Genomic DNA, 8524 nt, shown 5'->3' on the forward strand with positions numbered 1-8524 from the left:
TCCTGAGAATTCATCTACCACCAGCCTAGCCCTAATGCTTCACCCCAAGAGGTGCTGAGGATTCTAAGCAGATCTAGCCCCCCCCCCACAGAAGTTGGTCCAGAAAAGTTATTACCTTCCACACCTGGTCTGTATCCTGAGACCCCCAGGGATACAACAACGCTACACACAAACCCAGCCAAACAGGTTTATGTGCCTACGCTCTTCCACCCAGCCGTAGCTGGTTCATCTCCTCCTCCATTCCCCACTTTTCCCTCATCCTCCCGTACCGATCCATTCCCCCACCCCCACTGCTTTACCCCTCCTGCAGAGGTGGCCCCTCCCCCTGCAGTCACAGCGCCCCCAGCTAGTGTGGGGCAGTCACACCCTCCCTTGGTCTGTGCATTTCCATCCCCTAAGGCTTGTCCCCAGCACAGTCCAGCCCACGCACACACTCCCTGCCCCGGCCTGGCTAAGCACACAGGGCTGAGTCATCGGTTCACGTGTCTCTCCTACTGCCTGGAACCAGTGACTCCTCAGCTGGCTGCAGCCTGCAGGGTAAGAAACAGCAGCGGTGAATTTGTCCCAGTCCAAGAGCAGAGGAGGGGGATGCTCATTGGCTCTGAGAAATGGGGCTAAGGGGAGGACCGTGCGCCATGTGCTGGGTCTGTGTGCAGGGTGCACCTAGGTAATTTGTTCGAGTGCTTAACTATCCTGACAATTTGGAAGTTTTTCCTAATGTCCAACCTGAACCTCCTTTTTCATAATTTAAGGTCATTACTTCTTGTCCTGTCCTCAGTGGTTAAGGAAAACAATTTATCACCCTTCTCTTTGTAACAATTTTGGCTGTGCATTAAGACTGTGATCCTGTCCCCACACAGTGTTTTCTTTTCCAAACTAAACAAACCTTATTTTTTCCATCTTTTCTCACAGGTCATGTGTTCTGGACCTTTAATCATTTTTGTTGTTCTCCTCTGAACTTTCTCCAGTTGTCCCATCTTTCTCAAAGTGTGGTGCCCAGAACTGGCCTTATCAGGTCTAAGGAGAGAGGGAGAATTATTTCTTGTGTCTTGCTTACAACATTCTTGCTAATTCATCCCTAACTCACACTTGGAGTGTAGGAGTTTGTATCAGTGTACAGTGTTAATTGTATGTTCAGGTATGAACAGGTCAGATTCTGTTTTCCAACTCTCCCATCTCCCTCTGCTCCACATCATGGTGAGTAGTTCTTTTCTCTGTGAATAAAGTACTTCTGTATTGTAGTTTAAATGAATCATTACTCAAAGATCTGTATTAATATGCCTAGTAAGGAATCTACTTGTCAAAAATGATTCAGGAATTTTTTTGACATTACAAACATACTTGCTGACAGGTATTTTGAAATAAATTACAAAAATAATTGAAACTGGCGTGATTATTTTGTTATTTTCACAAATAAAATATGCAGAATTTTAAGATATTGAGCTCAGAATTTTTAATTTTTCCTGGCATAATTCCCCCAGGAGTAAATGTTCATGTATCATGCCACTGCCACACAATTAGGCATTTGCTACAGCACAGACAGGCCCTTTGCCCCTCCAGTCTCTGGCAGCTTGTCCACATGCAGAAGTTGTGATGTTTAACTGGTGCCGCTTTAAGTGTGGACACTCTTTCTTCATTTAAACCTGATGTGCACCTGTTTTGCTTCTGCCCATGAGTGAAAGTTGAGGAGGCAAATCAGAACAAAGGAAGGAGGAGGAGAAACTGCATCTCTGGCCTTCCCTGGAAGGCTGTGGAGAATTTGCCATGGGCAGGCTCTTTCAAAGCAGCTTCATCTCCCTGGCAGCGGGTGGGAGAGGCTCAGCCGGTACTGTGGGCTTTTCTCTCCTGCAGGGCTGTCTCCGTGTCCCCTCTGGGCACGCAGTGAGGGCGGAAGGAAGAACAGGCCAAGGTGCTTAGGCCCAGCCCAAGCTGCCCATTTCTAATATGCTGGAGCAGGGGCAGATTGCAGGCTCCTGCTCTGTCCCCAGCACATGGAGCAGGGTCATCCCTTTAGCCCTGTTTTTTGGAGCTAAAGAGCAAGCAACACGGCTCCACCTCCCCTGCTCTTGGACTGGGACAAATTCACCACTGCTGTTCCTTACCCTGCAGCCGTCTGGGAATTCACTGGTTCCAGGTAGTAGGAGAGACATGTGAACTGGTGACTCATCGCTGCGTATTTAGCCAGGCCCGGGGTGGGGAGTGTGTGCGCAAGCTGGGCTGAAATATCCCCTTAAAATAAATTACAAAATCTTTCATCACAAGACAGAAGGACTTTAAAATTTACACAAAAAGAGTATCTAAAGAGAGGAATATGCATAAGAAAAACCACACTGGGTCCAACCAATGGTCCACCGAGCCCAATATCTTGTTTCTTGCCAGTGGTGAGTACCGGAGCTTCAGGGGGGCATGTACAGAACAGGGCAATTTTGGAGAGATCTACTCCAGTCTTCCCTTCCCAGCTTCTATCAGCTATCAGTCGTAGGTTTATTACCTCCCTCAAATAAATGAGACTGACAAGACTTCCAGAAAAGATCTCTCAGCCCCTTATCCTGATATGTCAAGCTTTTGGTTTGCTCTGAAAAGGCAGAGTGAGGAGCCCTTGCTGGTGGGATTTTATGAACTCAGCAGGAAGCAGTATGCAGGCTGGAAAAAGGTGCACAGATATAGACCGTTGGTATTATCCATGCTTCAAAGGTGTGGACAATTTTTTCTGCCTCTGGTGGGAGAGCAAGCTCCTCCAGAAACACCTTTTCAACCAGTGCCTTTTCTTTATGTTGCTGTTCTCTACTATGATGTGATATGGGGTCTAGTAACTTGGTCTGCTATTGTTAATTTTTCTCTTTTTTGCTCAGTGGTAAGCCTGTGTGTCCATAGTTATGCTATAGTAAATGTTGCTCAAGTTAATATAGTTTGCTTATCTGATAGTCACGACATTTGAAGAGTTCTTTAGGCTACATGACTGAAAGGCAGAAAGTCTACATGACTGGGCCCCTGGAGCTACCTGCCTTTTTTCAGCTGCAGTGCTGCCTTTGCCTCTCTGAGTGCACAGAATCACAATGGGTACTGCTAGCCATGACATCATCAGATAAAGGAAATATACTGCTAAGGAAACAACAAATGTTTTCCAGGCCTTCATGAGTTTAGCCTTACAGGAGAGACACTAGTGATGTTCAGGTGACCATTTATTAGGTAATAGCCCATATTTGAAATGAAGAGGACAACAGCACCCTTCCCGTTTGTTGCAATCACAACCTCCAATTTTTAAATTAGGTAGAATAATACGTAAGCAGAGTCAGGATGAGCTCTACCCTGACATCTGGTGGTGAATTATGGGGAGTGTGGAAAGGAATTTTAGGTATTTGCATTGGCACACCCACCCCATCTAGCATATCCCTCAGCAGCCTGGGATGGTTATTTTGACAGCTCTGGGATCCCCATTTTCTTTGTTATTGGGGCAGGAGGAATACAGTGTTGTCACCCTGATTATGTGAATGAGGAACTATGAGACTGTTTTATCACAGAGATGTCTCAATATCAATGAAATAGCACTTGCTAGACAAGGGACATGGGTGCCAAAACCCATTGAAATGAGAGTGGTTGGGGACTGGGATGTGTACTTGATGGTATGGGCCCCTTTTGAGGGCATAGAACACCAATTGCACATCTTCCTCTCTCCACTTTTGAAGAGTAAAGCTGATTTTGATTCCATTAGGAGTCCGTCTAGAGGCTGCTGACCTGAATTCATGTTGGGCCAATAATGCACTGGCATCAGGCTCCCAAGCTGAAATCACTAAAAGAGCTAAGCTTATTGAGCTGAGATCACTGAGTGCTGTGTTAACTAGTGGGGGAGCCTGAAGCTCTATTGCTAAGTGGCTGGCAGAGTGGAGCAGTTTGCAGCATGTTGGAGCAGCCCATGGAACAGTGAACGGAGTGGAGCGGCACAGCGGATGTACTGGAGTTGGTTGTGGTGAAGGCTGCAGCAGAACTCCAAGGAGAGGCAGAGCAGTTGGCCCTGGCCCACGTAAGGTGCCCCTTAACACCCTGTGTGTGTGCTCCACCCAGGCTGGGGGGATAAAACTCTGCAGATAAACTTTTGACCTCTGGGGTGGCACTGACCAGAGGCTTTCAGGTTGTTGGAGTTTGGGGTGATTGGACTTAAGACCCTAAGGGGGAAAGGACATTGCCAAACGTACTTGTAGGTGGGTTTTTGTTTATGGTTTGTGTTATAATCCTGTTTGTGGTGTTTCTCCAACATGATGCCGCATTGTTTCCCTCCTTTATTAAAAGGATTTTGCTACACTCAGACTCCGTGCTTGCGAGTGGGGAAATATTGCCTCCTAGAGGCGCCCAGGGGGGTGGTGTGTAATTGTCCCAGGTCACTGGGTGGGGGCTCGAGCCGGTTTTGCATTGTGTTATTGAAATGGAACCCTTGGATACTGAACCCGGCCCTTGTTGCTGCCAACTCAGAGGGGCAGAAGGGTTACAATATAATTGGAGACAATAGTTGCGTGTTTGCTTAACAGACAGCTGGGAAGTCTTCCCTTCTCTTCCAGCTGGTGAGATGAGCTCCAGGGACTGTGTAATCAGCACAGTTGTTGAAGGATTCTTCTGATTGGCTGCAGTGATATTTTAGGAAAGCAGGAGGCAAGTAGTGAAGCAGCCCAGCTTACGTGTTGGGTATAGGACAGCTGTCCTCAGAAAGGTAACTAAACCACCAGTTGGGGAGGCTTTTTTTTTTTTTTTTTTTAAGTGATTAACTATGGTTATATGGAAGACTAACCAAGGACAGTTTACATTAAAAACAAAAAATGCCACCATGGAATTAATGAGATGCCTGCTTACCAGCCAATCACTGTGCTTGCACAGCATAGCCCATTTCCCCTCCCTACGTAAACCTTGTTTGTTTTGACTGTTAACTCTTCAGGGCAGAAACTCTTTCTCTGAGTTTGTACAGTGCCTACCAATAAGGCCTCAATTCTGTTAGGACCCATTAAGTGTTGTCACAGTATAAATAGTAACCATCAGTGCAGACCTCACGCTTATAAATACTTAACTAATGGTCCAAAATAAATTCTTGCAGTAGTGTCAGTGCAGTAGTATGTGTTAATAGTGTAGTTTTTTATTTAAAATACAAACGATGGATACATCTCTCCAAGTACTATTACCCAAAGAGGACAATATTTCCTTTACTTACCAGAGACAGAGAGAGGAAATTCATGCAAGAGGCCCAGGCTCTACAATATATAACTCCTTGCCCCCTATGGAGAAAAGTTCTTACAAAAATCTAAAAAATGCCAAAACTCCACGTAGCTTCAGACTAACATTCTTGGAAACAATTTACCAAATACTTCTAACCTACCACCACAGTTTCACACTCTGACCTCCAACAAATTTGTTGAACTAAACACCTTTGTAGACTTTATGCTAGATGAGATGAGATTGATATTCTTTTGGGGCTTGGGGAGAAATCTCACTGCCAGCTTTCCTGTTCATTCAAGAGGTGTCACAGAATTTTGTAAATATTGAGCCTGTTACGTAGCTTATTCTTTTGCTCCTGTCTTAAGCTGTGTGTGGTGAATGATGTGCTGTTAATAGCTGCAGCATTATACCCCAGAGATGAGTATATGTCAGTGATGGATTAAGTGATCCCTAGGTAGTGGTCTCCCTTAAACTTCGAAGTATTGTCTTTTACAAAAGATTACCTCAGTATTTCCTAATCTTTCCCTTATTTACTGTGGGGAACAGCTAGAATGCTCCAAAGACTGAGGTGAATTTAGTTATCTTAAAAGGTACAATGAAGGCACAATTAGCAAGTCTATGGCATCACTTCACCTACCACAGAAATGCAGTCACCTCTGAGCTGGAAGAGATTTTCAGTATTGCATACCAGCACCAGTTTACAACAGAGACTGAGAATGGGTTAATGTAGGGGGCTGTTAGGTTAACGCATTCTGCAACCTAAGTTGGGATTTGGTCAGGACACCACTGTAAACAGCCCTTGCTCTTAAATTCTTAGGCAGTGAAAAGTGAAAACAACACTGAAGCATGTGACTCTCGGATTTTAAAACCCCACAACTATGGAAGTAAAACAAAGAGTGCTGTTGCTGCTGAAGTTAGTTACACAAAGCAACTTCTTAAATGCTGAACTTACATTTATGCACAGAATTTCTATTGCATTTGAGTAATGGATGACCATTTAAAAAAAATGTACGATTACCTGCAACTTGTGTGTAAGTAGAGTCAGGATGAACTCTACCCTGACATTTGGTGGTGAATTATGGGAAGTGCAGAAAGAATTTCAGGAATTGTGAATTCTCAGATATTTGCACGGGCGCGCCCAGCATAGCCCAATGCAGTCTGGGATGGTTATTTTGACAGCTCTGGGATCCCCAATTTCTTTGTTATTGGGGCAGGATAAATAAAGTGTTGCCAGCTGGTTATGTGAATGAGGAACTAGGAGACTGCTTTATGACAGAGATGTCTCAATATAACTTAAGTTACACTTGCTAAACAAGGGACATGGGTTCCAACTCCCAGTGAATTGAGAGAGGGTGGGGACTAGTGTGTGTACCTGATGGTATGGGCCTGGAACACCAATTGCACAGCCTTCTCTCTCTACTGTAAAAAAGTAGAACTAATTTTGATTCCAGTAGGAGTCTATCTAGAGACTGCTGAGCTGAGTTCATGTTGGGCCAATGGTGCACCAGCACCATAGCTCCCCTACTAAGAGCTGAATGAGCTGAGATCACTGAATGCTGTGTTAACTAGTGGGGGAGCCTGAAGACCTATCATTAAGTGGCTAGCAGAGTGGAGCAGTTTGCAGCGTGTTGGAGCAGCCCATAGAACAGTGAGCGAAGTGAAGCGGTTTGCAGGGATGGCTGGAGGAGTGGCACAGCTGGCGTGGTGGAGCTGGTCATGGTGAAGGCTGCAGCAGAACTCCACGGAGAGGCGGAGCAGTTGGCCCTGGCCCATGTAAGGTGCCCCTTAACACCCTGTGTGGACTCCCCCACCCCCATTTCCACCGAGGCTGGGGGTGTGTGTAAAACTCTGCAGATAAACTCTGGAATTCTGGGGTGGCACTGACCAGAGACTTTCGGGTTGTTGGACTTTGGGGTGATTGGACTTAAGACCCTAAGGGGAAAAGGACATTGCCAAACGTACTTGGAGGTGGGTTTTTGTTTATGGTTTGTGTTATAATCCTGTTTGTGGTGTTTCTCCAATTGGATGCCGCATTGTTTCCTTCCTTTATTAAAAGGATTTTGCTACACTCAGACTCCGTGCTTGCGAGAGGGGAAGTATTGCCTCCTAGAGGTGCCCAGGGGGGTGTGGTATGTAAGTGTCCCAGGTCACTGGGTGGGGGCTAGAGCCGGTTATGCATTGTGTTACTGAAACAGAACCCCTGGATACTGAACCCAGCCCTTGTTGCTGCCAACTCAGAGGGGCAGAAGGGTTACATGTGTAAGTGAAGCTAATTGAAAAAGCTTCCCATTTCTTTCCTGCCAAGTGAAAGAATTATAGGCCAAAAATCATTTCTGATTGAATCATGAGCAACTCATCTAAAGTCAGTAGCGGTGTTCTTGATTATGCCACCACAGAGCCAAAATCATTGGTGGCAATGAGGAAGCATGGATCTAGAATATAGGGCACTGGGAGTCAAGAGACCTGGGTGGTATTCCCAGCTCTGCCAATGATCGGCTGTAACTTCAGAAAAGTCACTTTACTCCCCCTTTCCACTCCTTTTCTGTCTTGAGTATTTTGTCTCTCTGTACAAACACAATAGGCCCCCAGTAATGGTTGGCGCTCTAGGCACTACTGAAATACATATAATGAAATACATTTTAATAGTGAACTGGCTCAGCTGGTAGGAGCTTTTCCCTCAATTTCTCCAGAGTTAAGGATCTATTGTGGTGCACATCCCCTGTCAGCTCCCAGGGCAGCTTAGAATGCTAGGGACTGTTCCACTTCACCTCCTTCAAAGTCAAGTCAGTGTTTCTATAATGATGACCTCTGTCCCAGCGCCTGTAGGGGCACCGATTGTGAAGGGTCAGGATTTGTAGTTGGTGGAGGGAATGAAAACCTTGCATAGAATCCAGGACTGGTATCTTATTGCAATTTATAATTTATAATATAGTGAAAGGTTATTTTTAACAACGAGGTTTTCACTGAAACTAATTCCATGCATAGAAGAGACACCTGTGCCCTTACCGCTTCAGACTTCAATCTACCAGGTTATGAAGTGCTGTTGGCAAACCTAATTTGAGACTGAAACTGAGTTAGCTGCAACACTCAGAACAACAATAAATTCTATGTTCCAAGTTAACCACCCTATTGCCTCTATTTACATATGTTCTTGGCAGCCAAGTATTCTAAAGGAAGCAATAAATACTAGACTTGACTGGAGGTGGGAGCCCTGCTAGTGCAGTCTTAGAATGGCAGGGCCTGTCTCTGCTAGTTATCGATGGCAAAATTCACACAATGTTTGTTTCAATCACACTCCAGCTGAAGAACTACACAATTAAAACCA

General features: G+C 45.3%; 1 protein-coding gene across 1 annotated transcript in view; it reads left to right on the forward strand.

The window, feature by feature from the left end:
• Nucleotides 1–432: 432 nt before the first annotated feature.
• Nucleotides 433–8524, forward strand: part of LOC127044905 (leukocyte elastase inhibitor-like) — a 186158-nt gene continuing 178066 nt past the window's right edge. The window contains exon 1 of the mRNA XM_050940191.1: nt 433–537. The gene's annotated coding sequence lies outside the window, so the exon portion shown is untranslated. The remainder of the gene's footprint in view (nt 538–8524) is intronic.

This window comes from Gopherus flavomarginatus, chromosome 2, assembly GCF_025201925.1.
Source record: "Gopherus flavomarginatus isolate rGopFla2 chromosome 2, rGopFla2.mat.asm, whole genome shotgun sequence".
NCBI lineage: Eukaryota > Metazoa > Chordata > Testudines > Testudinidae > Gopherus > Gopherus flavomarginatus.